Source organism: Aphelocoma coerulescens (genome assembly GCF_041296385.1).
Source record: "Aphelocoma coerulescens isolate FSJ_1873_10779 chromosome W unlocalized genomic scaffold, UR_Acoe_1.0 ChrW_unloc_scaf_1, whole genome shotgun sequence".
NCBI lineage: Eukaryota > Metazoa > Chordata > Aves > Passeriformes > Corvidae > Aphelocoma > Aphelocoma coerulescens.
Genome location: NW_027184080.1, coordinates 10863211 through 10877033, shown reverse-complemented (window position 1 = coordinate 10877033; position 13823 = coordinate 10863211). Strand labels below are relative to the sequence as shown.

At 48.7% G+C, this 13823-nt stretch overlaps 1 protein-coding gene across 8 annotated transcripts in view; it reads left to right on the top strand.

Annotated features, from left to right (window-relative positions):
• The window catches only part of LOC138102697 (spindlin-Z-like), a 125874-nt gene that overhangs the window by 28648 nt on the left and 83403 nt on the right, over window positions 1-13823 (top strand). The window contains exon 1 of one of the 8 annotated variants that reach the window (XM_069000430.1): window positions 2147-2182. The exons of the other annotated variants lie outside the window; for them this stretch is intronic. The gene's annotated coding sequence lies outside the window, so the exon portion shown is untranslated. Of the gene's footprint in view, window positions 1-2146; window positions 2183-13823 lie in introns of those variants that run through there. 8 annotated transcript variants of the gene reach the window in all.

The following is a 13823-nucleotide window of genomic DNA, read 5'->3' as shown; positions in this document are numbered from 1 at the left end:
CACAAGTCTTATGAGGAGCAACTGAGGGAACTGGGGTTGTTTAGCCTGGAGAAAAGGAGGCTCGGTGTTGTGGTTTGACATTGGTTAAAATGCCAGGCACCCACAAAAACCGTTAATTCGTTCTCCTCTGCTATAGCTGAGCAGAGGAGGGGAGAAAAAAACGAAGGGCTAATGAGTTGAGATAAGGATTGGGAGAAAACATTCTAAAGGCAAAACAGGCTCAAATTTAAAGGTATAAAGTAAATTTATTATTAACAGAGTCAGAGGAGGATAATGAGGAGTAAAATAAGCCTTTAAAATACTTTTTTCTCCCCCAGCCCCTCCCTCCTTCCCACCGACAGTGCAGGGAGACAGGGTGTGGGGAGGGGGTTTGATTAGTTCATCACTCGAGATCTTCTGTTCACTTAGGGAGAGGAGTATTTCTTCTGCTATGCCATGGGGTCCTTCCCACGGGAGACAGTTCTCCGTGAACTTCTCCAACGTGGTTCTAATTTCACAAGTAGCAGTCCTGCCAAAACTGCTGTAATGTTAGTCCCTCCCATGGGCAAACAGTCTTCCCAAAACTGTTATGGTGTGGGTCACTAGTCCACGGGGTGCAGTCTTTTAAGGATAGGTTGCTCTAGCTTGGAAGCAAGGGCCCTCTTTCTCTATCTCTGGAAGCAGGGGGTCTCTTTCTATTCGGGTCTCCCACCGGATTGCAGCTTTCTCTGGCCTCCACTCGCTCCAGCGTGGGCATCTTTCCCACAGGCTGCGAGTGGATTTCTGCATCCCCCTGTGGACGTCATGGATTACAGGGGAACAGTTTGTTTCACTATAGGCTTTACCACGGTTTGCAGAGGAATCGCGGCTCCGACGCTTGGAGCGCTTTCTCCCCTTCTTTTTTTCCACTGACTTTGGTGCTGCCATATTGTCTTTCCCCACATGTTCTTACTTCCTCCTCTTCTCCGACCAGAAGAAAAACTGCTGCTCATAAGTACCATTGCCAATAAATTCCACTAATTCAAAGATTTCTATAGGATCTCACAGCGCCAAGAGGTTGATTTCGTCTAGGTTCCGCATCGGGGAATTGTTCGCCATGTTTTCACTGCCGGTCATGCGGTACTGCTGCCACTGTGCGGGCAGCAGCAGCCGCTGCAGCGCTGGCATTATTTAATGCCTTTCTTCATGCGGGGTGCTGAGAAGAAGCCGCCACCACCACCCCTGCCTTCCTGCCCGCAGCGCAGCATGGCTAAGGGCGGCTGGGCAGGCAAGGCTTGCTGCAGGCTGTGCCCAGATGGCAGCGGCCGCAGCGGCCACATCACTCCGCACGGCGCCAGGATGGCTCCCGGCGGCGGCACCTTACCACCCCTGGGAAAAACTGTGCTTGTGTTGTTTTGATTCTTTTCTTAAATATGTCATCACAGAGGCGTTACCAACCTCTCTAATTGGGCCAGCAGCATGTCCATCTTCAGAGCCATCAGAGATTGGCTCTGTCAGACATGGTGGAAGCTTCTAGCAGCTTCTCACAGAAGCTACTTTTGTGGCCCTTCCCCACTACTAAAAACTAGGCTGCGCCAAATGAGCACACTCGGGGGGACCTTATTGCTCTCTACAAGTACCTGAAAGGAGGTTGTAGTGAGGTAGGTGTTGGTCTCTGTTCTCAGGTAACAAGTGTGTCTTGGTTTGAAAGACAGGTGTCTGCCAAGGAAGGTGGGAACCTCCCTTGGAATGGAAAATATGACCCCCTTCCCTCCAAATTATTATAACTTTGAAATTACGGGGCTTTCGGGCAAAGATAGCGGAAAAGGAATAACAGTTATTTACTAGTATGTATATATAAAACAAGGCAAACAAACAACAGTGGCAGCAACAACAAACAAAACCAGAAACCCAACAACAGCCTTCTCTCGGCTGTCAAGCACTTTCCCCTTTGGTGTAGCTATGGCCACAGCTGGCAGGGGTGCTGTTGGCTCCCAGCCACACAGGGTAGGTGTGATGATTTCCCCATGGCTGCAAGGGGCGCTGTGGCGCAAGCTCAGCTGCTTCTCTCCACATGGGTAATGGCGGCTCAGCCAGCGGGAGAGAGAAGGGGCTTCCTTTGCAAACTCGTGGGGGGGGGGGGGGGGCAGCTGGCCTCGTGCCACTCAGGAAGCTGAATGGACTGCAGCAGGAAACCTCAGAGCAACAGGCTGGAACAGCAGAGGTGGGTGCACCTGGGGTGACAAAGTGTAGCAAAGACTCCGGGGCCATGCCAGAAGCTGCGGGGTGTCCGGGTGTCAGGTTAAAGTGTAGCAAGAAGCCCTGACGCAGCGGCAGAAAACAGTGGGGCTGGGCGGGGAATCGCTCCCCTAGATAGCTCAAGGGCGATGGCTAGTCCCGGGGTCGGGCCGCGCAGAGGGAGTGGCCCCGGTAGGGGACGGTGGGCTCCCGGTGCAGCACGCACTGGCTCTGGGCTCCCAAGCAAGCAGAGGAGCAGAGAAGCAAGCCAGCAAGCCCCAGTCACAGTGCCGAAAGAAAAGAAAAAGAAACAGGCAAAACCCACAAGGCAACAGTATATCCAGTCAGAGGCACTGTGCCGTGTGGCCGCACGAGGCGATCGCCCCACCGAAAAAGGAAGCAGTAGCCCCCTGACCCCACCCATCGGCGGATCCCAGGTTGGCTCCCACCCACCGCGATACTCCCGGAGCCGGGGGGGGGGGTGGGGGGGGTGGGGGGTGTGACCATTCTGGACACAAAACCAAAACCGAACCAAAAAATGGATATGCTATAAAAACCATCCCCAAGACAAAGTTACAGGACAAGAGGAAATGGCCCCAAGTTGCACCAGGGGAGGTTCAGATTGGATATTAGGAAATATTTCTCCACAGAAAGGGTTTTCATGCATTGGAACAGGCTGCCTAAGGAAGTTGTGCAGTCACCATCCCTGGAAGTGTTCAAAAAATGTGTGGACATGGCACCTGGGGACATGGTTTAGTGGTGAATATGGTAGTGGTGCTAGGTTGGCAGTTGGACTTGGTAATCTCAGAGGTCTTTTCCAACCTTAATGGTTCTGTGTTGCTGTTGCGCGCAGGGACGGCGAAGAACGACATGCACTCAGGTCAGAGAAGATGGTCAAAGCCGACCTTTTAATGCCAAAACCCCATCTTTTTATAGCATGGATTGCAAAAGAGAAATTACATGATTGGCCCATCGGTCAACCACCTACCAAGGTGATAGGCTAAGAGGTATAACCACCCATTTCAAAATATTATTCCCAGTAAACTAAAACAATTCCACTATGTTCTCACAACAGCCTTGCACCTACAAATGTTTATCAACTAGCAAACTGTCAGAGAGATAGCTTGCGTGAGAACGGAGACTTTCACATGAGACAGTAAAATGTGGAGAATTTTTCTCTGCTAGCCTTCTCAGCATCTACAGTTCTGTGATTTAAAGAGTGTCTTAATGTCCTTGAATGCATCCAGAGGAGGGAAAGAAAGCTGGTGAAGGAGCTGGAAGGCGTGTCCTATGAGGAACACCTAAGGACACTGGGTTTGTCTAGATTACAGAATATGGTGAGTTGGAAGGAACCCACAAGGATCACTGAGTCTAACTCAGCCCTGAAAAAGACAGCCCCGGGATTCCCACCATGTGCCTGAGAGCATTGTCCAAACACTTCTTGAACTCTGTCAGGCTTGCTGCTGTGACCCCTTCCATGGGGAGCCCCTTCCAGTGCCCAACCACCCTCTGGGTAAGAAACCTTTTTCTAATATCTAACCTAAACCTCCCGTGACAAAACTTTAGGCCATTCCCTTGGGTCCTGTCATCGGTCACCTGTAGTGGGTTGACCTTGGCTAGATGCCAGGTGCCCACCAAGCTACTCTATCACTTCCCAGTGGGAGAGGGGAGAGAAAAATAAGATGGAAAACAACTAGTAGGTTGAAAAAAGTTTACCAAAGCAAGAAAAAACTGAAAGTTTGCACATGCATAAGCAAAGGGGAAAAAAAATTAGTCTCTACTTCCCATCGGCGAGTGATGTTTAGCCACTTCCCAGGAAGCAGGGCTTCAGCACGCGTAGCGGTTGTTCCAGAAGGCAAGCACTGAAAAAACGAATGCCCCCTGTTCCCTCCTCCCTCCCTTAGCTTTTATATCTGAGCTGATGTAATATGGTATGGAATATACCTTTGGTTAATTTGGGTCAGCTGGCCTGGTTGTGTCCCCTCCCAGGATCTTTCCCACTCCCAGCCTACTGATGGGGGGGTAGAATGTTGAGAGACAGCGCTGATGCTGTGCCAGTGCTGCTCAGCAGTAGCCAAAACACTGGTGTGTTATCGGCACCTTTCTAGCTACCAATGCAAAGTTCAGCTCTGTGAGGGCTGCTGAGGGAAAATGAACTCCAGCTCAGCCAGACCCAATACATCACCACAGAGAAGAGATCAGTGTCTGCCCCTCCTCTTCCCCTTGCAAGGAATTGGTAGACTGTGATGATGTCTCCCCTCAGTCTCCTCCAGGCTGAACATACCAAGTGACATTAGCTGCTCCACATATGGCTTCACCTCAAGGCCCTTCACCATTGTGCCGATTTGGACAAATTTGGAGGAAAATATCCTCTGATAGAAGGCAGGTTACAACCAGGTTTGGGAAAAAACAAATTTTCCTCGGCAGAAAGAGATAAAAACTATTTATTTAACAAACACACAGGAAAAGGATAATAATGCTAAATAAGATAACCTCTCGCTCTGCTGAGAGAAAACCTGGGAAGATTTCAGAGTCCTTCTGTAGGTGTGGTCTCTCTCCTCCTCCTCGGAGCTGGGTTGGTGTGGGCCCACCTCTGGGGCCTCGGTGGAAAATTCTCCCGATGTGTTCTGATGTTGAAACAGTCCAGAAGAGAAGAAGGGAAAAACCGACGTCCCAGGAAAACAAAGTTCAACTCTCCATCTCCCTCCAGAGAAGAGGAGCTGAAAGCTGGCTGAAAAGCAAGAAGGGTGCTTCCTCTGCTCTTGCTACTGCAGCAGGATGCAGAGGAGTGTGTATCTGTGTCCTGGAACAACTGCTTTGAAAAGTTCACTCGGTTTTTTCCTCTCCCCCCTCTCAGGCTCAGTTTAAAGGCACAGAAAGGCACAAAATTAATTTCTGGGCATAGAGCAGAGATAGGGGGATACACATCATAAAGTCACCCTGTCTTGGGGTAACCTTATGATGTGTATCCCATATCACTGCCTATGCCCAGAAATTAATTCCTGTGCTTTTTTATGCCTCTAAACTGAGCCTGAGAGGGGGAAGGAAAAAACTGAGCAAAACTTTTTCAAAGCAGTTTGCAGCTTGTTCAAGGTCACACACAGATAGCAATTTGTTTCCCAGCTGCGGCAGGGGAGGGAGGAAGCACCCAGCTTGCTGCTCCCAGGACAGTTTTTTTTGGCCAGTGGTTCAGCTGCTTTTTCTCTGGAGAGAGACTGAGATTTGAATTTTTCCTTCCCTGGAATTTCAGATTTTCTTCCTTTTCTACTGGACTGCTTGATTGCTTTAACATCAGAGCACATCGGGAGGACTTTCCACCAGGCACAGAGGGCCTGGCCCTGGCCCAAGCCCCAGCTCCGAGGAGACCAGAGGGAGGACTCTAACACTTTTCCCAGGTTTTTCCTCCACAGCGAAAGATTTTATTATTTAGCATTATTTTCCTTTCCCATGTGTTTGTTAAATAAATAGTTTTATCTCCTTCACTTTCCTTCGAGGAAAATGTATTTTTCCTGAACCTGGTGGGGGAGGGGTGGTTGTGCCTTCTCTCAGAGGATATATTTCTAAATTTGGCCAAATCGGAACACACCCCAAGACAACCATCTTTGTTGCCCTCCTTTCTTATATTGTGGTGCCCAAAACTGCACACAGTACTCATGTGGGCTTAAAACAATTTAAGGGGCAGACACTCCAAAATTAGTTACCTCCCCTTTTAGTTTTAACTGCTCCCCTTTCACCAATAAGGAGAGATGAATTTGAGAAGATCTAAGTGGAAAAACGTTTAACTAAAAAGACAAAACAGCAACAGGCAAAATAACGCTAATAATCACTAGATACAAAGGTGTTGAGTCCTGCGGACTCCCCAGAAACAAAGAAAACAAAATAGCGGAGAAGCCTCTCCCCTCACCATGGCACCGTCCTTAGACAAACACGCAGTCCAAGGCACAAAAGCAACATGGCAGATAAGCCCCTCCCCCAAAATGGCAGCTTCAGTAAAAGACTGTGTTGTCCAAGGGACAAAGGCAAAATGGCAGAGAAGCTCCCTTCTGATCGCATGGTTGAGAGAAAGAACAAAGAAAAAAAAACCACAGCAACTGAACCTCCGCGATTATAAAACTCCCTCTTCCCCCAAACAACAACCAACAGGGAACAATGACAAAACAAAAAGAAACCTGGGGTCCAAAAACATTTAAATGCCCCTCAAGCCATTTTCTTCATGCCACCCGACAGTGTCTCTCTCCCACTGGGGGCAGCTCCATCGACAGTGGTGGCTGGAATTTGGGCAGCTGCTGGAACTTGGGAATTGGGGCCGTGGCAAACCTGCAGTGTCAGTTTCTCTGCTTCTTTTTCGGCCAGCTGGACCCAGTTTGTGTTGGCACATTAGTGTGTTAGGGTGGGGAAAGGAACCGTCTTCCTGGGCACCTAAACCAGCACCCCCTGGCTCTGACGGCTCCAGCTTCAGAGATGAGGGTTGCCTCTGGCAACCACAGCCAAAAAGGTGTTGCCAACTATTCTAAAGGTACAGGAAAAACAAAAGAGAGCCTCTGCCTCCTGGTGGGAATGAAAGAGAGAGACTCTGCCTGAGTGTCTTGTCTCTGAAAGGCACCCTGGCACCCCCTGCCTCTGCGATTCTGTTTCCAGCCCCTGGGTCTTAAAGGGCCAGTAACGATCTTGGGCAAATGGCGTAGCACAAATATGGAATACAATACACATTTTTTTGGGTTACCTAGGACAGTACTCAAGGTGAGGTTGCACCAGCGCAGAGTAGAACAGGACAATCACCTCCCTTGACCAGCTGGCGATGCTGTTCCTGATGCACCCCAGGACACAGTTGGCCCTCCTGGCTGCCAGGGCACTGCTGATTCATATTCAACTTTCCTTCAACCAGGACCCCCAGGTCCTTTTCTGGGGCGCTGCTTTCCAGCATCTCATTCCTCAGTCTGTATGTACATCCAGGGTTGCCCTGTTCCGGGTGCAGAATCTGGCATTTTCCCTTGTTGAACTTCATATGGTTGGTGATCCCCCAGTCCTCTAATTTGTCAAGGTCTCTCTGCAGGGCCTCTATGCCTTCGAGGGAGTCAACAGACTCTCCCAGTTGTGTATTGTCTGTGAACTTGCTTAGTATCCCTTCCAGTCCTTCATCCAAGTCATTTATGAAGATGTTGAAGAGCACAGGGCCTAAGATGGAGCCCTGCGGAACCCCACTAGTGACAGGTCACCAGTCTGATGTCACCTCATTCACTATAACCTTTTGCACCTGACCTGTGAGCCAGTTACTCACCCACTGCATGATGTGTTTATCCAGAAGGATCTGTGAGAGACAGTATTGAAAGATTTACTGAAATAAAAAAGATGACACCAACTGGCTTTCCTAGGTGGGTTACCCTGTCGTAGAAGGAAATCAGGTTTGACAAGCAGGACTTTCCAACTCATGCAGCCATGCTGGCTGTGACTGATGACTGCGTTGTCCTTCAGGTGTTTTCAATACCCTCCAGAATAATCTTTTCCATGATTTTATTGTTCAGTGAAGTGAGACTGACAGGTCTGTTGTTTCTGGGGTCCTCCTTCTTGCCCTTCTTGAAAATCAGGACATTTGGCAGCTTCCAGTCATCTGGGACCTCTCCAGATTCCCAGGACTTTGCAAAAACCATTGAGAGAGGTTTTGCGATGACATCAGCCAGATCTTTGAGGATTCCCAGCAGGCACCATAGATTTCTAGGGACTGGAGAAAATGAGACTGAGGGGGTGCCCTCATTGCTCTCTACAGCTTTCTGAGGAGGGGAAGTAGAGAGGGAGGTGCTGATCTCTTCTCCCTGGTATCCAGTGATAGGACGCATGGGAATATCTCAAAGTTGCATCAAGGGAGGTTCAGGCTTGATATTAGGAAAGATTTCTTTACTTAGAGGATGGTAAAACCCTGGAACCAGGTTTCCTAGAGGGGTGGTTGATCCTCCAAGCCTGTCAGTGTTTAAGAGGCTTTTGGACAATGCCCTTAATACTGTGCTTGAAGTTTTGGTCTGCAGTTGGAGACCACACAGTTGGACTAGATGATCATTATGGTTTCCTTTTCAGTTGGAAATACTCTATCCTAAGTAGGACCCCAGTATGTCTAGTGGTTGCTTTGGAGACAAATGCCTTAATAATGTTACGTGTCCGTGTAAGGCCCGAAAAACCTCATTAAATGAGACACTTAAAAGGGCTTACAGTTTTTCATGTACTCTGAGTTAGATGCATGGGAGAAATACCGACAAGATATTCTCAAGAGGTCAAAAACAACAAAAAAACTTTACTGGCAACTTTAGAAAATCAGAGAACTTTGGCAAAAGCTTTAGAGCAGCATTCAATCAACATAAAATATTCCACAAAGCATTAACTTAGCCCATTCAATTTAGCAAACTCTAAGCCTGTCTAATTTTCTCAAAACGTTACTCAAAACTCCAAGAAGAGGGAATTAGAAGAAAGAGAAAAAGACAGAAAAAAATATAGAAAAGAACAAATATAGCTACCACTCCAGGTTCCAGCAGTGTTCAGCTGATAGAAATTCCAAGAGGATGTAGGGTCAAGGTGTACTCACCTCATGTCCTGGGTTAAATACCCTTTGGCTTTCCTGGGTCCTTCCCCCAGGTGGGACTTCTGGTCATCTGGCCACTTAAGAGCTGGGTTAGGGGCTCCAGAGGTGGGGTGTGGAGCATTGCCTCTGGTGTGCCAGTGATTGGTGGCCACTGTGGGGCTGGGATACAGGCCCAGGAGGGGTGGGGTGTATGGGGCAGTGCATTGCCTACCCAAAGGCAAGGCCCAACCTGCCTTTCCCTCACCGCGCCCCCCCCCCCCCCCCCGCCAAATGTTTCAAGCCAGCAATCTCCAGTCTCTCACAGCCCCCACACCCCCTTTCACTTAGCTTTTATTGCTGAGCATGATGTCATATGGTATGAAATATCCCTTTGGTCAGTTTTGGTTGGCTATCCTGACCTTTAGGGTTGGTGAGTGAGGGGGAGAAGAGAGAGCCTTGATACTGTGTAAGCACTGGTCAACAGTAGCCAAAACACTGGTGAGTTACAAATACAAAGCACAGCACTGAGGGCTGCTATGGGGAAAGTTAACTCCATCCCAACCAGACCCAACACAATCTCCACCCTTTTTTTTCATTCCATTTGCATCATGCTTAGATCCTGTCAGGGATTGAATCTCGGACCCAGACCGGCAGGGAATCTGAATTGTTTATTCAAAGGAGTGAGTTGGTTTTATACACCTAAGGCACAGCATTTCCTTATATGGCGTGACCTATCCCGTGTTGGCACATCCAGCAACACACTTCGTAGGGGTCTGCCGCGTGACACTTCCTCCCCCTAGGGTCCGGTGGAGACAAACCTCTTTGTGCTGCCATGTGCCTCTGCAGGCAGGTTTTACAGCTCACAGCCCAATTCTACCTTATAATTCCCCATAAGGTCCTATATAATTTCATACATTTACATATCTTCTTATCATCCCCTTATATCTATTTCACAGAATCACAAAATTGATAAGGTTGGAAGGGACCACAGTAGGGTCATCTGCCCTAACCTCCCTGCTCAAGCAGAGTCTTCTCGTTCTGGAGGTAATTCTCATTCTGGAAATGCCCTCTTACTGATATTTTCAACTTATGCTATATGCTTAATCCATCTTTATACCTGTCTCAGTTTTGGAGACAAATTTCAGGCAAAAACGCCCTGGAATGAGCGTTTCCTCCAAAGAGAAAGGGCTTCAATAACTCCCTTCTGCCAATGAGAGAAATTTATATCAGCAAGTGAAGGTGAAAAAAAGAACTGTTTATTAACAGAAAAAAAAAAGGGGGGGGGGGGGGGGGTGCCTGCAAGGCACAGAAAAGGATAGAATAAATGCTAGATATGGACTCCCAGAAACTTACCCTCCAGCCACCCACACACCCACCCACAGCAGAACAAAAAAACCTCAAAAATGCCTGGTAAGGAAAAATACACGGGCTGACCGCATGGCCCAGAAAACAAAATGGCGACTCGTCCCTTTTGTCTTCAGGAAGGGGAAGAGGAGGTCACACAGCAGTCTGGAGCAGAGCAGATAGGAAACCTGTTGAGCCTCTGGTGTTGGTTTTCCTCCTCACAGCAGGTGAAAACTGGTGGATTTTTATGTCCCTTCTTTCGCTGGTTCAGTCTTTCTTGGGGTTTGGACCAGCCGGGGCCACCCCTCAGGCTCCCCGGGCCGGACAGAAGAAAAAAACCCAAAAAGCTGCCAAAAGGATTTGCCGGTGAAAAGCCTTCAGGCCAGGGGGAGGGAAAAAAAACCAAAAAATCCCCAGAAGCTTCTTGCCTAAATTGGCGAAAATTATTCCAAGCAAAAGGCAATGAAGTAACAATCCGTGTAGCTGCCGACCACGCCGGAGAGAGAGATTGAACAGAGCCCGTGCCTGGGGTTCCTGGGCTCCGGCCCTGCCCCCTGGTTAATCTTAAAGATACCACAGACATTTTCTGGGCATAAAGCAGATGATTAGGGAATAAAGTATCATCATCATCAAATCACCCCAAGACAATACCCAACATACAGATTTATACATTCCCATTTACTACTATTCCCTGTTTCTTAAGAGATAGGTAGATATCATTTTCCCATTCCACAAACTTCTGCCATTCCCCCAAATGTTCATAAGAACTGACTATGACTTGGGCCCCATCTGTCAAGGTGGTCTCTTAGGACAGGAGAAGCAGCATGTTTGATTGTTAGGTGCAAACACCAGCTTGGTTTGAGTCATCACTGCACTCACCCAGGTCCTTGTGAAGCTCACTCTTGGTTGGTTGAAGTAGTCCCTGCTATGTTACTTCCTACAGCGTACAACTTGCATCACAGATTATTATCCCCCAAGGTTAAATCTTGAGGCACACACTGGATCTTCCCATGCTTCTGCATTACCCACCAATTACACCCAGATCCATGAATGGGTTTGCCTTTTTCCAAGGGAGGAGAAGTCCACATTGTCTTCCCCAGCGAATTCCCTTCTTCCTCGAATTCTGCTAAATTTAGAACCCAGTGCCCAACACTCAGTATAGTGTATAATGGTCCATTATATTTCTCAGTCTTTCTGGAGGCTTGTGGATGATAGGACATGTGATACAAGCACTCAGTGCCATGTTCCTTGGCCCAGGAGTTTATGAGGCTATTTAAAAAATGAGTTCCACTGTCCAACTGTTCTCTCTGGGGTATCTCAGAATCCTAGAATGGTTTTGGTTGGAAGAGACCTTAAAGACCATCTAGTTGCAACCTCCCTGCCATGGACAGGGACAACTTCCACTAGACCAGGTTGCTCAGAGCCCCATCCAACCTGGCCTTGAACACCTTCAGGAATGGGGCATCCACAACCTCTCTGGGTAACCTGTGCCAGTGCCTCACCACCCTCTGAGTAAAGAATTTCTTCCAAATATCTAATCTAAACCTGCTGTGTTTTAGTTTAAAATCATTGTCCCTTGTCCTGTCACTATCTGCCCATATAAAAGTCCCCCTCCCTCCTTTTTATAAGCCCCCTTAAGGTACTGCAAGGCTGCTGTAAGGTCTCCCCCAAGCCTTCTCTTCTCCTGGCTGAACAACCCCAATTCTCTCAGCCTGTCTTTGTAGGAGAGGTGCTTCATCCCTTGGATCATCTTTGTGGCTCTCCTCTGGACCCGCTCTAACAGGTCAACATCTTTCGTGTGCTGAGAACCCCAGAGCTGGATGCAGTACTCCAGGTGGGGTCTCACAAGGGCAGAGTAGAGGGGGACAATTACCTCCCTCAACCTGCTGGCCACACCTCTTTTGATTCATCCCAGGATGCAGTTGGCCTTATGGGCTTGTCTTGGTTTGAAAGACAGGTGTCTGCTAAGGAAGGCAGGAGCCTCCCTTGGAATGGCAGATGCAACCCCCCTTCCCTCCGAGTTATTATAATTTTGAAATCAAGGGGCTTTTAGGCAAAGATATGGGAAATAGGAATAACAGTTCTTTACTATTATATCTATATGTGTATAACCAGTCAAACAAACAACAATAACTATGGCAGTAACAGCAAACAATCACAAACCCAGTCCCAGCCTTCTTGGCTGTCAGGCCCTTTCCCCTCGGGTGCAGTTCCGGTCGCAGCTGGCAGGGGCGCTGGCGGCTCCTGGTGAGCAGGGCAGGTGCGATGGTTCCCCTGCGGCTTCAGGGGGCGCTCCGGAGAGAGCTCGGCGAGCACATGGCACTGGTGGACTGGGATCGCGGGAAGGGATGGGAAAAAAAAAGCTTCCCAAACCGCTGGGCAGCCGATCCCGATGTCCGGCCGGACCCTCGGGAACAGCAGGCTGGAACGGCAGGCTGGAAGGGCAGGGACAAGCACAAATCCCGGGTGGCAGACGAGATGTATCCAAACAGGGAACCCCCCGGAGGTCTGGCCAGGCAGGGTGAGCAGGGCTACAACGTAGCGAAGGCTCGAAGCAACGGCGGGGCAGGGAGGCCACGACCCGGCTCCCAGCGGGGCAGGGCAGGTGGGCTGGGGATCCTGGGGTTTTCTCCGCAGAAGGAAAAGCAGCTGAAAAAAAACCCAGCCTCCCTCTCCGGCGTTAAGGGACCGACTAACCGCACACCCAGGTGAAACAAAAGAGTTGCCAGATACACCCCATTTTCAGTGGGTAGCTCTTTATTTTTCTTAAGTACCCAGCAATTTGTCCCCCTAGCAACATGTATGGGGAAAATTCCTTTAACAGAAAAAAAATTAGGAGAACTCCTAAAACCCCAACATGGCTGAAAGTGCACACTGCTGGTTCATGTACAGCTTTTCATCCATGACAACTCCCAAGTCCTTCTCCACCGGGCTGCTCTCAATGAGTTCTCCCAGTCAGTACTCATGTCTGGGATTGTCCTGATGCAGATGCAACACCTTGCGCTTCGACTTGTTGAATTTCATGAGGTTCTCATGGGCCCAATTCTCAGGTTTGACCAGGTCCATCTGGCTGGCATCCCTTCCTTCTATTGTGTCAGCTGCACTGCTCAGCTTGGTGTCATCTGCAAACTTGCTGAGGGCGCACTTGATCCCATTGTCTATGTCACTGATAAAGATTAAAGAGCACAGGTTCCAAGACAGAGCCCTGAGGGACACCACTCATCACTGGCCTCCACCTGAACATAGAGCCATTGACCACAAGTCTCTGGCTGTGTCCATCCAGCGAATTCCTATTCCACTGAATAGTCCATACATCAAATCCATGTCTCTCCAATTTGGAGATAATGATGTCATGTGGGAGTGTATCAAATGCCTTACAGAAGTCTAGATAGATGATATCAGTCATTCTTCCCTTGTCGACCGTTGCTGTCCCTGTCATAGAAGGCCACCTTATTGGTCATGCACAATCTGCCCTTAGTGAAGCTGTGCAGGCTGCCTTGGATCACCTTCTTGCCTTTCATGTGCCTTAACATTGCTTCCATGAGGATCTGCTCCATGATCTTCCCAGGCACAGAGGTGATATTAATTTTCTCTGTTTCTGAATTTCGAGTTCTTTTATTCAGAGTTTGGATTAAAACACAGGAGACGCCAGGCTTTTCTTCTTTACTGATGTTTATTATTTCTTATCTTTAGCACAGCTGCACAGGGTGTGCTTTCTAGTTGGCAGGGTGGAAAA